The sequence below is a fragment of the Anabrus simplex genome, chromosome 11 (genome assembly GCF_040414725.1).
Source record: "Anabrus simplex isolate iqAnaSimp1 chromosome 11, ASM4041472v1, whole genome shotgun sequence".
Taxonomy (NCBI): Eukaryota; Metazoa; Arthropoda; class Insecta; order Orthoptera; family Tettigoniidae; genus Anabrus; species Anabrus simplex.
In genome coordinates, this window is record NC_090275.1 from 96,365,482 (window position 1) to 96,387,807 (window position 22,326).

The following is a 22,326-nucleotide window of genomic DNA, read 5'->3' on the forward strand; positions in this document are numbered from 1 at the left end:
ATAATAATAATAATAATAATAATAATAATAATTACAACAAAAATTTATCTCTAAGCAGACGAAACTAAGAAATTACAATACAGTCATTAAACCAGAATGTATTTACAGATCAGAAACGTTAATTCTGAACAGGAAAGCAGACAGTTAAAAAATACTGAGGAAACGAAACGCAAAATCATAAGAAACTCTAGGTCCAAAACTCAGAGGAAGACAGGAAATATAATACTGTTATCGCTTTTCACGTCCCACTAACTACATTTTTGGCGGGTTTTGGAGACGCCGAGGTGCCGGAATGTTGTCCCGCAGGAGTTCTTTTGCGTGCCAGTAAATCTACCGAGACAAGGCTGACGTATATGAGCACCTTCAAAATACCATCGGACTGAACTAGCATCGAATCTGGCCAAATTGGGGTCAGAAGGCAAGCGCTTCAACCATCTGAGCCTCTCAGCCCGGCAGACAGAAAATCAAACAATACACAAATATTCACAGTGACATTAGAAAATGCTGGTTAAGATTCTATGGACATATTAAAAGAATGCATCCAGACATACAAAACAAATGGTCGAATTCTAAAACTAATCTGAAAAAGACATGAATTACACCAGCAGATGTCAAGAACCGGGTAATCTTCAGATCCAAAATTCACAAATGACACGTTGACCAAAAGAAAAGACCAAAGAAGAAGACCAGAACAACTTGGTTTGAAGACAGAAAGGAAGAAATATGGACACAAAGGAAGGCAAACGCAGGGCTCAAAGTACTCTGTGTAGTCCTAATAATAATAATAATAATAATAATAATAATAATAATAATAATAATAATAATAATAATAATATACCAGATATCACGCTATGGGACCGTACTGTCAAGTATGTTTGGATTGTTGAATTTGCAGTGGAGGAGGTATATCAGCATATGACGGAACAGGGCTGGTGCACAACAACCTGAAACAGTCCTTAAAAAGAAGTTAATCTGCCCATGTACCCGATAAAGGACATCCAGAAATCTGTAGTTCTAAGTATCTGTAGAATTATGCAAAATGAAAGTTCAACGAGAATTTAGAAAATACACTACTCTTTTATTGGAATACGATTGTGCTTAATAATAATAATAATAATAATAATAATAATAATAATAATAATAATAATAATAATGAGCCTCCCTGACTCAGACCGGCAGCGAGACGGGTTTTCACCGCTGGGTTCAGAGGTTCAAATCCCGGTCACTCCATATGAGACTTATGTTCAACAAAGCGGAGGCGGGATAGATTTTTCTCCGGGTACTCCGGTTTTCCCTGTCATCTTTCATTCCAGCAACACTCCTCAATATAATTTCATTTCATCGGTCAGTCATAAATCATTGCTCCAGTGGAATGCGTCAGGCTTCGACAGCCGGCACACTTCCTATCCTCGCCGCTAGGTGAGGGGGCTTCATTCATTCCATTCCTGACCCGGTTAAGTGACTGGAAACAGGCTGATGATTTTCAATAATAATAATAATAATAATAATAATAATAATAATAATAATAATAATAATAATAATAATAATTCTCAACCACCTACGAGAGAAGAAATAAAGGACATCATCGCTGGTCTCAAGAACAACAAGGCTTCAGGTGAAGATGGCATAGTTGCCGAGATGTGGAAACATGCAGATGACCAGTCTTTGCAGAGCATCCATCAAATCATAAAGGACATATGGACAACAGAGTCCCTACCCGAAGGATGGACGTCTGCCGTGATTCACCCCCTCCACAAGAAGGGAAGTAAGACAGATCTCAACAATTATAGAGGTATTTCCTTGTTACAAATTACCTACAAGATCCTCTCTGTAGCCCTGCTTAATAGAGTCACTACACAGCTAGACTCACAGTTAGGTGAATACCAAGCTGGTTTCCGTAAGACTAGATCTTGTCCAGAACAGATACACAATCTTAAGACAGTTCTCAGTTACAAAAGCCGAGGTGGACATCCCTGGGTGGTGGTCCTAGTAGATTTTCAGAAAGCTTATGACTCTGTGGACAGAGACACCCTTTTCTCCATACTATGGGAACTTGGTCTGGATGGGAAGACCCTCTGAGGAACACGACGTCCAAGGTCAGGTTCAGAGGTGAACTATCTGAAAGCTTTCCAATCAGAACAGGAGTTAGACAGGGTGATGGTCTCTCCTGCATTCTCTTCAACTGTGTCCTGGAAAAGATCATTAGAGAATGGAGAACTATGCTACCACCGGGAGCTGGACTGAAGCTTGGGTACAAGAGAGACAACCTCATTGTCCCGTGCCTAGCCTTTGCCGATGACCTCATTCTACTGGCAAACAATATAGAGGCGGCTACCTACAACTTACAGAGTCTTTATTGTGTAGCGGTTAAGACTGGTCTGAAAATCAGCATCCAGAAGACTGAATTTATGACCAATATCAAGGAGGCCCCTTCTACAATTCCTCTCATAGACGCTACCATACGAAAAGTACCTGCGGTTAAGTACTTGGGAGAATGGATCTCTGCGAATCAGAGCGAGAACCCAGCCATAGATGCCAGATGTACTAAGTTTGAAAGGGCTTATCACTCGTGTCGTAGTATCTATTCATCTAAGTGCCTCTCCAAGAACCTCAAGCTCAGACACTACAACTCGGTAGTCAAACCATCTGTTCTGTATGCTTCTGAGTGCCTTGTAATGGCTAGGAAGGGCCCACTCAGAAAGCTGGAGTTAAAAGAGAGGAAGATCCTGAGGAGGATATTAGGACCAATCAGAGAGGAAGGAGGCACTTACAGAATCCGCCATAATGCTGAACTGTATGAACACCAGGAGGACATCGTCACTTCTATAAGGAAAAGGCGCCTGACCTTTTATGGACACTTGGCCCGTCTGGATTCCGAAAGACTCACCAACAGGATATTCACAGTAACAGGAAGAGGCAAGGCTTCTAAGAACAAATGGATCACGTCAGTTAAGTCAGATATGGAACAACTAGATATCCCACCGGGACAAACTCATGACCGACTACTGTTCCGTCAAGCCATCCGACACGGAGTTTTCCCAACGTCCCTTACAAGTAAGAAGACTACAGGAACTAAGTGGACCGAGGAGAGAAAGCTGGCTCATAGTCAGCAAATGAAGGAGTATTGGAAGAAGAAGAAAGCAACAACTTTACCCAAGAGTAGATACGAGCCCCGTGGTCTTCAGTAGGCCTAAACGACAAAGAAGAAGAAGAAGAAGAATAGACCTAATATCTTCGATGTGTCAGTACGTCGTTAAACAAGTGGAAAAGAAGAAGAGAAAACAATAAGAAGAAACCTTTTCCCTGCCCTTGTTTTTCACCCTTGTCCTTTCTTTTTGGAAGGAATGTTAACACTTTTCACACTATCATATTGTTTGTTTGATGTTCCATCAATTTAAACAAGAGTTAAGAGCCGCCGGAGTGTCAGAAATTTGCCTCTCAAGAGTATTTTGATGTGTTCGAAATGAACAACACAGTGCGCTGACGCAATGCCACCGACATCAACCGGTATCGAGCCCGTCATCTTCAGAACAGAAGGCCAGCGGCTGACTGGCTGTGCTGAGAAGAGATAAACGTGCACCTTTAAGGCAGGGTGACGCATAATCTATTCCCGATCGCGCACGAGAACTTGGCAGACAGGGGATTGATTTTACATGCCTCAGTCCACTCTCGCGCCGCGACCTCCAGGTGAGGTCATGGTCGAACGGAGAGGACAGACGGCTCGTCGGTAATGGCGACCACACGAACGAGCCTTTCATCTCAGAGTGTATTTAAAAGCTAAGCTTGTAGTTTTTCGACACTGCTGAAATAGTGATCATAGTCACGGGACCTCCAGTGTTATGTGGATCGGAACCACAGTGATGTGAATTTTTCATTTCAAGAATCCCACAAGCATTGGACAGGATTCGAATGGCGGTCGCATAGACCTAGTGCACTGTAAACAATAGGTCCCGCCAGCAAAGGCATCTATATTAACACTAATCAGAAGGAAAATGGAAGTGATCCGGCGCTTCGCAAAATTAAGGTGCCGGCACGAAGGGCGTGAATATGACTGACTCACAAGGCCTCACAGAACCTAACACCGTCGGGATAGGAAGAGAACAAGAATTGACCAAAGGAAGTCTAGTGGGAAAGATGAAAATGAGGAGCGAGGTACAAGTGGAAGACTCTGCTAAAGGAACCGTGGTAGCCAGCCCGCACTCCTGGTCCCCCTTTTAGTAAATTCTTACGACAGGTAGGAGATACTGGGGATGCATTCCCCATCCACAAAGGGATATTGCCGTAAGTGGTGGTGGTGATTATTGTTTTAAGAGCAAGTACTACTGGGCAACCATCCTCTATATAACACTAATCAGAGAGAAAAATGGAAGAGGTCCGACACTTCGAAAAATAAAGGTATCGGCCGAAGGGAGACAAAGGGTCACGAGGGGCGTGAACATGAGACTCCCTAGACCTCCATACGTAATACCGTCGGGGTCGTAAAAGAACAAGAGTTGACCAAGAGAGGTCGGATACGATAGATTAAAGTGAGGAGCCTGGTACAAGTAAGTGGAAGCAATGCCAAGCCTCAGCTAAGGGCCCCGTGGTCGCCAACCCACGCTCCAAAGTTCAGAACCTCTGGGACCCCTTTTAGTCGCCTCTTACGACAGGCAGGGGATACCGTGGGCGTTATTCTATTGCCGTAAGCGAAATAGGGAATTAATCAGGCTATAACAGTTGCGTCCTGTCAGGTAGTCTGTCACAGAATCTATATCCTAATATTAATATAACTGTAAGCCTAAAATTAAAGTGAAGTCCGACTCGTTGGCTGAATGGTCAGCGTACTGGCCTTCAGTTCAGAGGGTCCCGGGTTCGATTCCCGGCCGGGTCGGGGATTTTAACCTTCATTGGTTAATTCCAATGGCCTGGGAGCTGGGTGTTTGTGCTGTCCCCAACATTCCTGCAACTTACACACCACACATAACACTATCATCCACCACAATAACACACAGTTACCTACACATTGTAACCGTCCAGGCTTCTCCAGCCCTACTAATTTAATATAATATTTTACGCGATATCATTTGATATCAAGTTTATCCGCCATCGGCAATTATTTGTAATAAAATATTTATTCAACGTCAATCATTTGTAATCAAGGCTTTTTGGAATCATATTGTATATATGATAATATCGTTTTATTATTTAAATTATTATATTATGTAGGATAGGAATTCATTATGTTGTAAATACGGTCAATATGTTGAGACATAGTTGTTTTCATTTCATCTCATCTCATATTTGTGTATACGGAGGGTTATTCTTGAAGCTGGGGATTTTGCGTGACTCATGGGTTTGGGGAAGGCAGTAAACAGCGACCCGCGCGCGAGGCTTGCATACCAGCAGAGTACATCATCGCCACGCCTACTGGACTCGACAAGGAAGAAGAGAAGGGGAGATGATAATGCGATCTACGAATCAGATGTTTCGTTATATAGAGATCTGAGATTGAGCTGTTACCTAGAGTGGGGGAGCCCGGTGATATTATCAAGTGTGGAGCGAGATACTACTACTTCTACTGTAAACATCTACTTTGAACGACGTTATTTGATTTTTGAAACAGTGTGTGGTCGCTCCGCGACATAGTTATTTTTGTACAATGTGTTGTCGCTTCGATACAGTACTTAGGTGTGGTAATGTTATCGGATCTGCGTGAGACGAAACAAGCTTACGGCTTGTGTTAATTTCAGTAAATATTCTGGACGAAGAACTATGTTTAGTTCAAGTCTACGGAATTTGGTACAAGTCTGTACCGAATAAATTGTATAGCTCAGTTGGATTGAGATTTTCTACTAATATGGAAAAATTCATATCTCTGAATTTTCTCCTCATGCGATCAACGCTGATCAGTTTTTACAAGTATAGGGCCAATGTCTAATTTAAAGACTAGGCAATTAGGGAGTGTTAGTCCAGATAGCCCATACTACATCAGAGAAGGAAGGAAGGATGCCCATGGAGCAAATTCTACATCGAGAAGAAGAGAACGAGTAACCACGGAAACCAGATGACTTCAACGGAAGCTGCAATTGGTGAGCTTCAATTAGATAAAGCAAGCAATTAGTAAATTCAGTAAAGTAAATTCTAAATTCCTCCACGCTTTAAGGAAACTTTTCCGATTCATCTCATTTTTTTGTATAATAAATTCATTTGCATTTTATTGCGTTAATTTTCTTTCTCAAGCGATACTTAATGGTTAATTATTTAAAATCATACCCCTGTGATTTAAGTATAAGTCTCTATGCTAGTAAATATAAATTTTGTTTTGTTTTGTTTAAAACTGTAACCCTGGCGCCCAAACATTACATAGAGAAATGGGAAACCATGGAATGTTAATTGTTTCTATTTGCGTGGAAATTTGCGGGCAAGCCACAAATAGTTTATTAGATATTCATGTGTCCCAAGATAATAACTTTCATCTCCCCAAGTGTTTTGATGAGAGGTCGAACAGTTACAACATGGCAGATGCCGCCCACCCTCATCGGAGGGTCTGCCTTACAAGGGCTGGACTCGGCTAGAAATAGCCACACGAAATTATTATTATTGAAGGGAATATGTTTTATTTTAAAGGAAAGGATATAATAAATTATTTTTGATTTTCGCACGGAATAATAATATAACTAGTATAATTATTATTATATACCATTTTATATTATTATTATTATTATTATTATTATTATTATTATTATTATTATTATTATTTGTTAAGTAATTTCTGACTTACATGTCCATTTGTTTACCTGCCAACAAATTTTGTTTGGTAATGAACACTTGTTTGGCCAATGCCACCCTCCTCTTTCTCCATCCCACACCTGCTGTCAGTCGGACTCCTTGGCCGTCAGTCCTTGGTGCGACTGCCGTCCACGTAGACGGACTTGAAACGTAACGAGTTAATTCCCTTGACTCGGGGGCTGCGTTTGTGCTGTTCTCAACATCCCAGCAATTCACACAACATTATCCACTATCATACAAATACGGAGATTCCTATAAAAGGCAGACGCTGTCCACCCTCGTCAGAGGTTCTGCTTTTTAAGGGTTGCACCTGGCTAGCAATAACCACACGAAATTATTATTATTATTATTATTATTATTATTATTATTATTATTATTATTATTATTATTATTATTATTATTATTATTATTATTATTATTATTTCGTTAAACCCGACTAAGTAGCGCGTTTGAACTTATTTAGTTTCTTCTTTTCTTATCAACATCTCTTCATCCCTTCAGTAGTGTCTTTCTGCGTTGTTGTGTCCATCCAGAATATTTTCTTTTAGTTTCTGTGCTTACTAAGTAAATTTTGTTCTATCTTGAGGGGAGTGGGAAACCAAAAAAAATTATAAAATGACTTTTTCCAAATGTTGCCTCATTCAATTATTTGGACTCTGCTGATTAAAATGGTGTATAATTTATTTTAATACGACATATGGAAGCATTCTAAAGAAATATTTAAAAATAACAATGCATAAGTGTCAAATTGGGCAACTTAGACATGTTTCTTTTTGAAAATATAAATGTCTGGAACCCTTTAATCTAGAAGGCTGTGGTTTGCACTGTTCTATTCCTGAATGTTATACGCAGAGGTTTCCGCCACTGCCATAACAAACATTTCAATAGTTTCGGTTAGATAGAGTTGTTGTGAGTAAATCTGTGAGTGAACATTCTGTTTTACTTTGAAATCATATTCTGAAAAATGACTTTTCCACATGTTTGACCCAGTATCTCAGAAACTGCACTGGGTAGGCAGTTCATTGTTTGCAGAGTCACCTTGTGCCATGATACAGCTACTGAACCAGATAAAAAGCACTTCACATATAGAGTTTCTGACTTAAAGGGTGTAAATACAAGTAGGAAAAATATCAAAGCTCTAAACTGAATACTTCCTGAGATAACGAGGCATCTTTTCTGTCAAATTAACATTATCAAGATGGGGCTTTCCGACTCCTTTTGAATGCTTTCGTCGGTAATACCACTTTCTTCCAAGGTGTACGGACAACAAAAGTATTCATACCCCTACCCATACAATACAAAATGCTCTATTGCTGGACCAATACGGAGTACAGGTCAAAATTACAAAACCAAACGTATACCTTGTACCGTAGTGTACATTAAAAAGCACAAAATAAACTGGAAGTAAATAACGGTACATAACAAAACAATAAATGCGTGCTCCATGACACTACTTGTCTGGACATAAGTATTCATACCGTATCCCAGAAGAGTTCACAACTCAATGAAGATACAGATATTACCAACTCGATCAGTAGCGCGTTTGTTTGCCTTTCCTGTATATTATTTCTTTTAACCTGCTGGGCATTGAGAACATCAGTTTCCATGTTAGTTCAGATGAAATGTTCCCCCATTCTTGTTGTAGTAACTGTTTCAAGTGTGCTCTACTTGTTATGTGGTATTTTCTTAGTCTGGACTCCAATTCTCTCCATAGATGTTCGATGGGGTTGGAATCCAGCGATTTGGGAGGTGTTTTTAGTGTGTGCGGCGTGTTGTAGAGTACAAACAAACGAATAATTTCCGCCGTATGTTTGGGGTCATTGTCGTGTTGGAAGTAAAACTCATTGCAAATCCCAAGTTTTTCGGCGCTTTTGCGAAAATTTTCTCTCAGGATATGAAGATATTTAAATCTGTCCATCGTCTCCTCGAAAAATACCAATTCCCCAACACCTGAAGCGACCACTGAGCCCCACACCATAACCCCACCCCCGCCGTGCTTCACAGTGGTAACGAGGTTCTGCTCATTTAGCTCTGTTTTGGGGCGTCTACACAATAAAATGCGTCCATCACTTCGGGAAGTATAAAAAAATTTCTCATCTGTAAACATCGATGTCGACCAAAACGCATTATCTTTCGCCACATGTTCCTTTGCAAATTGTAGTCTCTTCCGTCGATTCACTTTCGTTATGTGCGGTTTCTTTCTTGGGACCCTAGATCGATACCCAGGAAGTGAAGGACCCTCCTTACTGTTTTTGTGTGACACTGCATGATGGAAATATTCAGCCAGCTGCGATACTATTGCCGAACATGTAGTCTGTGGTTGTTTTTTAATTGTGGTTACTATGAACCTTTTTTTTTTACCGTGCGGTCAGTTTCTACGGACGTCCATTTCTTTTCTTGCTTATAAGAACATACTCTTCTTTTAACCTTTGTATGATGCTTTGCACAGTTGGTTTGCTACTTCATATGTTTCCGATCTCAGAATACGATTTTCTTTGGTGGTGAAGACGTAGAATAAGTCGTTTCTCTTCAACAGACGCTTCCCTAGTTTTCCTCGCCATTGGACTTGTACCGTCTCTGACTAGCTAATCAGCCCATCTCTGTCTGCATCTACTACACAACTAATGCCACGGAACAACACAGGTTTCTGTTTACTCGTTCAAACCTCACTTTTACACTAACGTATGAATACTTATGTCCAGACAAGTAGTGCCATGGAGTACGCATTTGTTACTTTGTTATGTACTGTTATTTATTTCCAGTTTATTTTGTGCCTTGCAATGACCACTGTTGTACATGGTATACGTTTGGGTTTGTAATTTTGACCTGTACTCCGTATTGGTCCAGCAATAAAGCATTTTGTATTGGATGGGTAGGGGTATGAATACTTTTGTCCATACTTTTGCCCATGTCTGTATATCTGTTCACCTATCGGACACGTCCCAGGTGGCCGATAGGCGTGCTCGCCGGACTTGACCGGAGGGTCTCAGAGAAACAAAATATCTGGCGAATCAACAAGGCACAGCCAGATGACGATCTCCCCATTCTCTTGGGCAACGTACGAGCATGATTGCAACGACAGCTAACAAAGCAACTAACCCAGACACTAATCATCGGATTCTGGGGGACCGACAATACATCGGAGCTTCCCAAATCTCTTCGCCCAAAATGTAAATATTTTATTGGCACTAAACATAATACACTTCTCAATATTGGCAAGCCAAAGCAGCTAATAGAAATGGGGTATGGCTTTTAGTGCCAGGAGTGTCCGAGAACATGTTCGGCTCGCCAGGTACGCGTTTTTTATTTATTTATTATTATTATTATTTTTATTTTTATTATTATTACTATTACTATTTCATTATTATCGTTATTCTGTTCTGCTTCCTTACGGCCAGCAGTGAGCCACGCTATTTCAACCGTTTGCATCCTTGAGCTTTAGTTCTTTCCCAGTATTCACGCATTCGCTTACTGTGAGCCTCCTTTCTTTCATCAGTCCGCTTCTTGCGTGTTTTCAACTTAGGTGTTTCTTGGAATTTGCTCGAAATCTCTTCAGAAGGGAATACGTTCCCAGGTGTCTTCATGTGTGGTCCCTATTTCCTTGTCTTTTTCTGAACCAGGGCCCCTTGGTTTTCTTGTTTACAAAGTAAGAAAAAGATCCGGTTGGTCAATCTCTGTGAGCGCATACGTGTTATGTGTAGAACACTGCGCGGATATACAAAATATTATCCGCACCCGCACTTCCTTCATCCGCATCCGCGAATGGTTATCCGCGAATATTGTACGTATTAAACCCAAGGTATTGAAACGGATAGATTTGTTAACATAATACAATATGCCTAATAACCTGGCACCAGACCCCATACAGTGTCAGGTTTATGAGGGATTGCCTCTTGCGACAACTACGACGTGTTGAGCGATTCTCTTTCGGAACACTAATTGCGGACAGGAGCCAGTTAACGTCAGATTTACGGCTTTATGGTCTCAAGGCTCTTTATATATCACCATTCTCCCATACCACTGTCAAGGGTCGGCTCACCACAAGCAAAAATAAGAATAATCGAGTGAAAATCAACTTCATTATTTAGAAATTGTCAGCAAATTATCCGCACTGCCATATATTTCATCCGCCAAGACACTAACTTCGCGGATATCCGTGGCGCATCAGCGCAGTGCTCTAGTTATGTGGCCATAAAAATTAATCCTCCGTTTCCGAATCCATTCCACATGCAGGTGCAGTTCACTGTACACACCATTTACTCTGATTGGACCTACGATCTTTCTCAGCATTTTTATTTCTTTGGCTTCTAACTTTTCAATTAGACCCGTCCTGTTCCACGCAAGGCATTCTGCTGCATACAGGGCCTCTGCACGAATGGCTGAACAATAATGCCTACGCTTGGCGTTGACGGACACTGATATTTACTTGTAGATATTTCTAGTTAGTTGGTGCGCCACTTCTGTCTTGTTGACCGTACATGTGAATGCTACTTTCCCAGAGTTGTTAGGTCATCCACTCGCCTAACTACATAAACATTTCTGCTCGTTCGATTTTCCCCTGTTCTACAATAATTAACTCTCTAGGAGCTGGCTTGATATTGGCTATAAACTCGATCTTTTCAAAAATGATCTGGAGGCCAGCCTTTGCTGCTCGGGTTTTAAGCTGGCTGATTTGTTTAGCAGTGGTATGTAGGGGATCAGATAATATCGCAAGATAATCTGCAAAGGCCAGGCAATCTATTATCAGGCCAGTTTTCTTGTATCCAATTAGACCGAGCAAGTGGCCGTGCGGTTAGGGTCGCGCGGCTGTGAGCTTGCATTAGGGAGATGGAGGGTTCGAACCCCACTGTCGGCAGCCCTGAAGATGCTTTTATGTGGAGTCTGCCTTCTTGCAATGTTTCCTCCACTTCAATCGATCCATAGCGTCACGAGGGCTGAGTTTGGCGAGCCGCATGTCATCTTACACCCTATCCAGCCAGCGTGTTTGAGGTCGCCCTCGAGGTCCGCGGCCCTCCACGTTCAGTTGAAGGGCAGTCTTTGCAAATGAGGTTTCACTGCTACGGAGTAAATGCCCATACCATCGCAGACGTGATTCACGCATTTTCTGTGTGAATGGGGCAATCTTGAATTTCTTCCACACAGCATCGTGCCTGATGTGGTCTAGTCGAGTCAAGCCAGTGGACCACCGCAGCATATTCATTTCCATTGCATGAAGTGCCTGTTCGTGATTCGATGTTGTAGGCCAGCATTCAGCTGTATTACTATCATTACCTGCTATTCGCAGGATTCCTTGCGTTAGGCTCCCTTCAATGAACAGTTTGATAAACACAGGATATAGAACCCCCCTCCCCCAGGTGCTAAAGCCTTGTGAGAAGCACGTCAAAGACAAATAATACTGGTGCAATTTCCCCATAAGCGTGTAACTCTGGCAGTAAACCAATATTTCCGATCTTCCCCTATACTTGTCGGAATAAACGTTCACAGTAAATACGAACAAGGATGCCTGTTGATCGATTAAATCCGTCGTTGATCCTCTGAACATGAATGTTTTTCGTTCACTGTCCCGACCTAAACAAGTAGCTCAATTCAAATCGGCTGCAGCTGCACACAGCTTGACAAACTAACAATCCAGATTCCTCACTAATTACCTCTCGAGCCCGACAGACAAGAGAGGATTATAGATTGATTACACAACCTAATTAGAGACTGCGCACTCGACGAGCTACCGCGCTCATTCCGCGGCCTATTTACCGTGCAGTCCCATGTAATTCATTCCCGCAACTTCGAAAGGCAATAAGGATTATTTTTAAAATAAAAACACGTTAGAAGTTCTTAGTGATTGGGTAATTCCATCTTTACAATACTATACAATTGTAATCCTTTTTTTTTTCTATTTAAAAAGGTACATGTTTCGTCTCTCTTATACCAGACATCTTCAGCCTTGCTAGAGTTACAGTACAAGACACATAATATTCCTGATAATTTAAAACAATGACATATCCATAAATTTAGGAGTCTATATGACTCAGTCAAATCAAGCATAAAAATACCTGAAAACAGTTCAGGTTATTAAAATATCTTGTGACTAGCTGTTACCCACGCTTTCGCTCGCGAGGATTTGGTAAGTTGATAAAAAATAATTGATCCTCGGTACTGCACTAAGACATTATCTGAAAATCCCTAAAGTATAAAAAGCTCACCGAAAAATTGCGTTTCATTTACCCCAGATCCTCTTTGTAAACCACGTTTGTGGCATTGGCTTTGGGGGCTAAGATGACCCGGCTACTGGCAGAGCTAAATGAGACAAAGAGTCCTCTTTTAAGTTGAAAAAAAAAAGTTTCTTTATTTCTAAAGGAAATTCCAAATACCGATTTTCACGTCTGTAACATCTTAGTTTTTGAGATGTAAGTATCCTCAAAAAGAGAATTCAACTCCTCCTTCACTTATTTTCGATCTCCAGTTAAAGTTGATTTTTCGAAAACAAAAAGTACGTGTTTATTTTTAAAGTGGACTGCAAGTACGAATTTCCACGTCTGTAACATATTAAGTTTATGAGATATACTGTCGATATACTTATTTTAAAAACTTCACCACTCCTTGCCTGAGTGGTCAGCGCTGAGGCCTTCGGTTCACAGGGTTCCCGGTTTGATTCCGGGCTGGGTCGGGGATTTCAATCGCGAGCGATTAATTCATCTGGCTCGAGGACAGGTTGTTTGTGTTTGTCCCAATACACTCCTCTTCATATTCACCCAACACACCACATTATCAACCACAACATGAACCCGAAATAGTAATTACATCCCTACACACGGGGTTGGCGTCAGGAAGGGCATCCAGCCGTAAACTAGGTCAAATCCACATGTGCGACACAGTTTTCACCCGCGACGCCACAGGTATGCGAAAAGCGATAGAAGGAGAAGATACTCGTTTTAAACATCCACCCGCTTTTTTTATTTTTTATTATTTCACCCCCTTAAATGGATTTTACTAAAAGAGAATGTTCATATATTTTTAAAGGAGATTCCAAGTACCAGTTTTAACGTCTATAACGTCTTCAGTTTTTGAGATATATGTATCCTCATATAAAGAATTCAACTCCTTTGTATTGTTTTATTTCTAAAGGAGATTCCAAATACCAATTTTCATGTCTGTAACATGTTAGGCTTTTGTGATATATTGCAGATAATCTCGCTGCTGTAAGAATACTGGAGCTGAAGTTGCCATGGTTACGGCAGTTCATTTCTATACCCGATTCCTAGAACAGGGGTAGTGTGGTGCCAATATCTCCATAACGGTGAGTTTTAGGACCTTAAAACATTGTTTTCGGGCCCGTAGGGCTTAACGAGTTTTGTTCTTTGCGTCAAGGAGCTTTGTCTCGTCTTTGTACGACAAATTCGATTTCGCCTATATTAGCCTATTATTTTTATATCTCCCCCCGTCGCCCCCCCCCCCCCTCGAATTGTTTTGAAAATAAAATACAGCCCATGTTACTCATTGGCAATGTAGCTTTCTATAGGTGAAGTAAATTTTAAAATCGATTAAGTAGTTTTTGAGTCTATCCGTTACAAACAAATATACAAATTTTCCTCTTTATAATATTAGTATTAGTATAGATGAAAATATGTCATGAAGGCAGACTGCTGGAAATTGTAAGTTCCATTAGACTTATAATTTTTAAATTTTAAAAGTTCAATATTACAGTAACAGTGTTCTGAATACAATAATATTGTAGTATTATGTGATTAATTGAATTTGTCACAGGCATGATGTTTTTAAGTACGCATGTTTGTAGTGGAACGGGATGGAATCTAGGTTGTGCTGCCGGACAAACCATGTGATCCGTATACTGTACTAACGATTGTGTGAATTAATTTCTTCGCCCCGTTCCTCTCTCTCTCTCTTGGCTGGCCTGTGTGTGGCCTTGTGTGAAACTGTTTTTAAATCGTAAAAAAAAAAAAAAGATTAAAATGGTATAATAGTGTAAAGGTAGAATTATCAATCATTAATAACTCTTAACTTGATAAGGCTAACAATACGGACTAACTATGAAATTCATTCCTTGTGACAAACAAGTGTTCTTCCTCTTGTCCGACTCCTTGTGTGAATTGTCAGCGCTGAGGCCTTCGGTTCAGAGGGTCCCGAGTTCGATTCCCGGTCGGGTCGGGGATTTTAATCACGTGTGATTAATTTATCTGGCTCGCAAACTGGTTGTTTGTGTTCCACCACAGAAACACGCAATAGCGATTACATCCCTCCACATAGGGTTGGCGTTAGGAAGGACATCCGGCCGCAAAACAGCGCCAAATTCGCATGTGCGGTGCAGTTCACACCTGCGACCCCGCAAGGTGTCGGTAATAACAAGCAGCAGCAGCAGCAGCAGCAGCAGCAGCAGCAGAAGAAGAAGAAGCAGAAGAAGAAGAAAGTATGTGTTCGAACGCTCCAAATTTCATTGAACTGCATGGTGGCTGAAAAAGGCTGTAGGGTTGTTTATTCCGAGTAAAATTACGCATCTGATCAAACGAGTATGTTCGAAGTAGTTTTGGTCAGTAACATTATTCTAATGGCATTTGGTCTTCACACTAATCAGGAATGAAAAACCAGTAAGAAGCACCGACGAAAGAAAGGGAAGGGTCACGAAGGGCGAGAAAATAAAAGTCTCACTACGCCTCGCAATCTTACAGTAATACCGTCGGGGAAGGAGAAGAGCAAAAGTTGACCCAGAGAGATCAGACAGGAAAGTTGAAAGTGAGGAACCTGACACAAGTAAGGGGAAGCAATGCCGGATTTGCATAGTTTGAAAAAAATTGCAATACGAGTAATAATAATAATAATAATAATAATAATAATAATAATAATAGCAACAACAAAAAACGATAATACTACGGGAACACTAGGGGTAAAGCACCTGAAGGGTAAGTGCAGCATGTCATTGACCTGACCAGTGTCGGGGCTCGGATAGGGGAACCGTGGTCGCCAACCAACGCTCCAAGTTGAGAGTCCTTGGTCCCTAGACTTATTTAGCTTAAAATATTCATTCACACTGAGATCTCATCCTGGAGGTATAATTTTTTTTTTTTTTTTATCCATTTAGAGAATATTTTATAATTATGCCTTTGCTGGCAAGACTAGTGTTTACAGTGCACTATGCATTCTGGTGTGGCGTAGAGCAATTTTGTTACTTTCATTGTCCAGTCTCCATCTTATCCTTGACTTTGACAATACGGAAGTGACCGAGGAATGAGTGACGCCAGTAATGCTATTCCTTCTGCAGCCAGTCCCTGTTATGAATGGTGTGAAAAATGTTGCTCAGAGGGTCGGTTGGTGCGGACATTTCAGTGGGATTGACAGACTGATATGTAATACCAATTTCTAGCTCAGTGAGGCAAGCAACGGAAACTGCCCCACTCATTTCCCTAGTACACCTCTTCAGTGACGACTGATGACGGAGCTGTTGAGGTACAAACCAGCCTCCGGGCTGAGCACTTTGCTGCAATTCGTTTTTAAAATCATTGTGCATTATATTAATAATAATAATAATAATAATAATAATAATAATAATAATAATGTTATTTGCTTCACGTCCCACTAACTACTTTTACGGTTTTCGGAGGCACCGAGGTACCGGAATTTGGTCTCGCAGGAGTTATTTTACGTGCCAGTAAATCTACCGACACGAGGCTGTCGTATTTGAGCATCTTCAAATACGACCGGACTGAGCCAGGATCGAACCTGCCAAGTTGTGGTCTGAGCCACTCAGCCCGGCTGAAATTATATTCGGGCCGGTAACGTGTGTCAGCAGCAGCAAATAAGAACCACAACATTTGAAATTCAAGTTTGTTATATTCTTTGTATTTTTCAGAAACTACTTCAAAATTACTTCAAAATGAGTTATCAGCTTTTAGGTCGTGACAAGAACACTACCTAACACAAAAAAATCATCGGCTGAAAATGGCAAAGTCCCCGAATACAAGCAGCACCTAAAGGAAGGAGTAAACTATAAAAAAATTAATAACAATAATGTTATTGGTTTTACATCCTACCAATTATTTTTTGACGGTATTCGGAGACGCCGAGGTGCAGAAATTAGGTCCCGCAGAAGTTCTCTTACGTGCCAGGAGGCTGACGTATACGAGTGCTTACAAATACCACAGGACTGAGCCAGAATCGAACATGCCAAGTTGGGGTTAGAAGCCCAGCGCCTCAACCGTCCGAGATTTTTTTATTTTATTTTTTTATTTATACAATCTGCTTTATGTCGCACCGAAACATAGGTCTTATGACGATGTAAGGGGTACAGCCCTAGCAAATGCTTGATGCGAAAAAGGGAAAGCGCTGAAAATCATCTTCAGGGCTGCCGAAAGTGGGGGTTCGGAACCCACTCTCCCCAATGGAAACTCACGGATGTGCGACCCTAACATCAAGGCCAACTCGCTCGGTAAAGAGATTTCTTGGTCGCTTAATACACAGAGGTTTTTCTACATTTCAGCAATGAAAGATTGCAGTTTTAGAACAAGATAACGATGATACTCGCTACAAATTGCACTAAATGCTAAGTACCACTTTCCTGACACAATAGAACTACAGGAAGTGTATATTGGACAAATGTGTCATATATTAAAGATAAAGACAAATATTTGATTAGAGGGGACCATAACACATGAATGCGGAAACAGTTTGAAGCTGATTCTTCCGGACAAGTGTCTGCTCAGATTTTGTACCTACGAGGCATTCCAAAGGGATTTTACGAGAAAAAAAGAAAAAAAAACCACTTATATTTTCTGCGCTCCACGGAATCATGAATATGGTTTTCGGGCTTAAAAGATGAGAGAACGAGTTCATATGCACAGCTCTATGCTTCTCTGTATAGCGGAGGAACTGCGCAAGTGTTTGTACTAGAGGGCAGGAGTGTAGAGGTTCAACTGAGCATCTTTTGCGAAGTGAAAAAAAGTAAATACTGATGGAATGAAACAAAATGTGTTGTTATATTAATGTACGCACACAGGTTTGGGTACATTAGTATGAAACGTACTGTTGGGTTATGATTATGATGCTTGTTGTTTAAAAGGGCCTAACATCTAGGTCATCGGCCCCTAATGGTACGAAATGACACGAAATGTAATGGCAATTTCAATGTCCAAAATTCATCCATGGCCAGAATTCAAAACGTGATGAACAGGAATAAATTGATGAGTATGAATTTAAAATAATCAGCGGATCCAACTCACAATACTGAAAGTTAAAAATAATTCCAAAATCGATCCACTGACTAGAATTCAAAAAGACGACGATGAACAATGATTATGGAAATAATCAGTGGGTCCGACCCGCAATGCCCCACCTTCCCAGAAACTATCTTAAAACAATAGTATATACTGACCAAGGGGCTGCTTCGAAAGCACAATCGTGAATCGATGATGCCTGTTGTCTAAAGGGGTCCAAAATCCATGTCAACGGCCCCTCATAGTGGTACTTATTGCTTGTTTAGTAGAACCACGGTATTCCTCATGTTGCGGTACTAATCAAAAGTAGCGTACACTCGCGGCATTCCACACATTATGGTACTACTCACAAGTATTGTACATCGCACAGGTAACGCAAACCTATGGTATTTCTCACATAATGGTGCCACTCATAGTAACGCAAGTCCATGCTGTTCCTCACATAGTGGGTAAGCCTACTAATCACAGGCCACGCAGACCCACGGTGTCGCTCATATAGTGGTACTAATCACAGGCAACGCCCAGATCCGGGGTGTTTCTCACATACTGGTACTAATTACAGGCAACGTAAGCCCGTGGTGTTCCGCATATAGTGGTACTAATCACGGGTACTGTAAACCCATAGTGACCCGCCCACTATTGCTACTAATCACAAACCTATTGTGTACCTAATGTAGTGGTATTACTCGCAAGTAAAAGCGACCCATGGTGTTCCCCGCGTGATGGTAGGCTACTAATCACAAGTAGTTTCAGCGTTCTAATTCAATCATCCCTTGGTCGCCCCTTATAGGCAGGGGATACTGGGGTTGTATTCTTCGTCTGCGTCCCCCACCCACAGGGAGTGTGTTAGGTTGTTAAGTGGTTTATGTGGAGACTGAACACAGCATCGGTCTACGTACTACTACTACTAGTAGTGGAAGTGGCTGGGTCCTTGCTTAATTCGAGGGCGAACGTATCACGCATGGAGACAAACTACTGACCAGGCGATGACTTCAGATCGAGGTTCAAATCACGAAGTACGATAGGCAGTAAATGGTACTCGTTCACACGAAGCTTGCGTTCTTATTGCTGACGCTACTGACTTGGTATAACACTGGCTGCCAATGTTCCAATGGTGTCGGAAGATTGATAACACAAATTCCTCATAGTCCTCCAGTCCGAAAATATATCTATGTTAAAAATGGCCAATCGGGGATACAGCAAATGGAGGGACTTTCAAAAATGTACCACTGTTATGATACACTACATATGCTGGCAGCACAAGAGGCAAAATAGAAAATAAAAAGAGCAAAACAGAAGAACAGAGGCTACTCCACTTGATACTGTCATCACTGCGGAAACAGTGTGCCTCCCGTATTGGGCTGTACAGTCAGCTATGGACTCACGGATAAAGAGGAGATCTGTCTGAAATACCAAACTACTGGTTTTCGAGTGTTTACTATTGTACTGTATGCTGGCAGACAAGCAGAGTTTTGAGGCTGCTACCAACATGATGTAATAGAGCTGATATCCCGTGATTTTCTCTCCATTGAAACCACAACCAACTTTTGCAATTTTAACCACAAGGTCATCTATAAGGAACTGTGAACAGTAATACCCTATTATTTTTACCTACGACTTGAGTGAAAATAAAACAATAGACACGCAACAGTTCGGTAAGTTAAGCTATAGACATGGAAATAGTATCACATTTACGTGCCAGAACAACCTTGCAGAACTTTACTATCGACCACGTAAAGCAATCACGAGATCTATGATTTCATTCCTCTGATCAGATAGCCTAGCCCATGCCATCAGGAAGGTCACGCGAACGCCATATTTTGGAGTTAAAGTACTCCTTCGAAGGTGGCTTTTTTTAAATCAATGGTAGAACGGTTCATTCCTTAGTGTGTCAACATTTTAACAGCAATATGCCAGGAAATATAAGTTACAAATTTAAAAGAAAGCTAGCTTGTCTGTGTAAAATGCACGGTGGTGTTATGTGGGACTCGGAAAAGAAACTGTGCTGGTGGTGGTTGTTATTGTTTCAAGAGGAAGTACAGCTTGTCAAACATCCTTTGTCAACACTAACCAGAAGGGAAAAAAGGGGAGATCCGAACCTTCGAAAATGAAGGTATTGGCAAACGAAAGGGAAACATCATGAAGGGCGCGAAAAAGAAAAACTCTCTGGGCTTTGCAAACCTGACACCGTCGGCGTCACAAGAGAACAAGAGTTGATCAAGGGAGGTGAGCCGAAGATGAAAGTGAGGAGCCTGTCTCAAGAAAGTGGAAGTAATACCAGATTCAGCTAAGTGAACCGTGGCCGAAAAACCATGCCCTTAAGTCGAGAACCCGCATTTCCCCTTATAGTTGGCTCTTACGACAGGCAGGATATATCGTGAATGTGTTCTACTACCCCCCCCCCTCCCCACCCACATAGGGTTTCCCAGGCCTGGCAAACCTAACATTGGACCACTGGGGTCAGTAAGGGACAAGAGTTGATCAAGGGAAGTCAGACAGGAAAAACGAAAGTGAATATCCTGTAACGATTGACAGGAGTCCCACAGAACAGTATTATTGACCATTATGCTCTCTTATATAAATGATTTGAATAAAGAACCGGAATTATGCTATATTGTGTACAGTAGACCTAACAAATAAGTTACAGGATTGTGAGCGACAATATTGTGAGATGGACAGCAGACATGGTATGATGATAAACGGGATTACAAGTCTGTAAGTTTCACCAAAAGTCCTCTCGGTTTTAATTACTGTGTCGATGGGGTAATGGTACTTTATGGGGATCACTGTAAATACCTACGTGTCAATATACGGAATGATCTTCATTGGGGTAAACACATTAACGAAGCTGTTAAGAAAGGTTACAGATTTTTTTCAGATGGTTATGGGATATTTAGGGATTGTAGTAAGGATGTAAAGCAGAGGGCGTATAATTCTCTGATAAGACCCCATTTGGAGTATGATTCCAGTGTATGGGACCTACACCAGGAGTGGTGGTGGTGGCACTGATGATTGTTTTAACAGGAAGTAAAACTAGGCAACAATCCTCTACATAAGACTAATCACAGAGAAAGTCCGGCCCCGCGTTGTAGGGAGCAACGCGTCCGCCTGACAGCCGGCGGCCCCGGGTTCGATTCCCGGCCGGGTCAGATGTTTATAATTGTAAATGATTAATATCCCTGGCCTGGGGATTGGGTGTTTGTATCGTCTTTAACGTTCCTTTCCTCACATTCAACACTCGTACACTTCCACAATTACATTTATACGCAGGTTCCTCTCAAATGGTGAAAGTAGTGGCAAAAGATCTGCACAGGTCGACGCCACGAACAATTTTTTTTTTTATCAGAGAGAAAAGTATGGAAGGTATCTGACACTTCGAAAAATGAAGGTATTGGTCAAAGAAAGACAAGGGCCACGAAGGGCGTGAAAGGAAAGACTCTCTAGGCCTCGAGTGCTCTCTAATACCGTCGGGGTCGGAAAAGAACAAGAGTTGACCAAGGGAAGTCGGATATAATAGATGAAAGCGAGAAACCTAGCACAAGTAAGCGGAAGCAATGCCATAACACGGCTGAAGACCCCATGATCGCCAACCCACGATCCCAAGTTGCATATGGAACCCCTTTAAGTCGCCTCTTACAACAGGCAGGGGATACCGAGGGTGTTGTTATACTGCGTCCCACGCACAGGCTGAACTACTTGATACAAGAACTGGAAAAGATCCAAAGAAAAGCAGCACGATTTGTTCTCGGTGATATCCAACAAAGAAGTAGTGTCACGAAAAGGAGACTAAGTGCTCGACTAAGTGGTTTATTCAAGACTTGTCAATGACATCAGCACTGCAGAAGTAGGAAAGATCACAATATGAAGATAAAGTTGAAATTCAAGAGGACATATTGGGCCAAATATTAATTTATACCACGAGGGGTAATGGATTGGAATAATTCATCAAGGAAAGTATTCGATAAGTTTCCAAGTTCTTTCATCAATAATTGACAGGGAATCTGCCACCTGAGCGACAGCCCTAAATGCAAATCATTGATCACTGATGACTGATTGGAAGAGCCTAGCATAAGTCGGTGGAAGCAGTATCGGACTGTGCTAAGGAGTCTCCAGAACGCCAACCGCCTTTTACGACAGGTAGGGGAAACCACGGATGAATTCTACCGCCCGCGCGCACAGGGGCTTTAGCCGTCCTGACTGTGCGCGAAATTTAAAGCTGGGTTTGTTCATGACTGCAAACAGCTCCCTCGAGAGAGATTGTGCGGCTTAACATTGTAAGGAAAAGAAAAGCCAGACGAGGTCGGGACTTGCTTACCACGTACAGCCCTGAATCCCTGTG

General features: G+C 41.5%; 1 protein-coding gene across 1 annotated transcript in view; it reads right to left on the reverse strand.

The window, feature by feature from the left end:
- Positions 1 to 22,326, reverse strand: part of Cep164 (centrosomal protein 164) — a 352,132-nt gene that overhangs the window by 192,052 nt on the left and 137,754 nt on the right. The gene's annotated exons all lie outside the window — the stretch shown is intronic.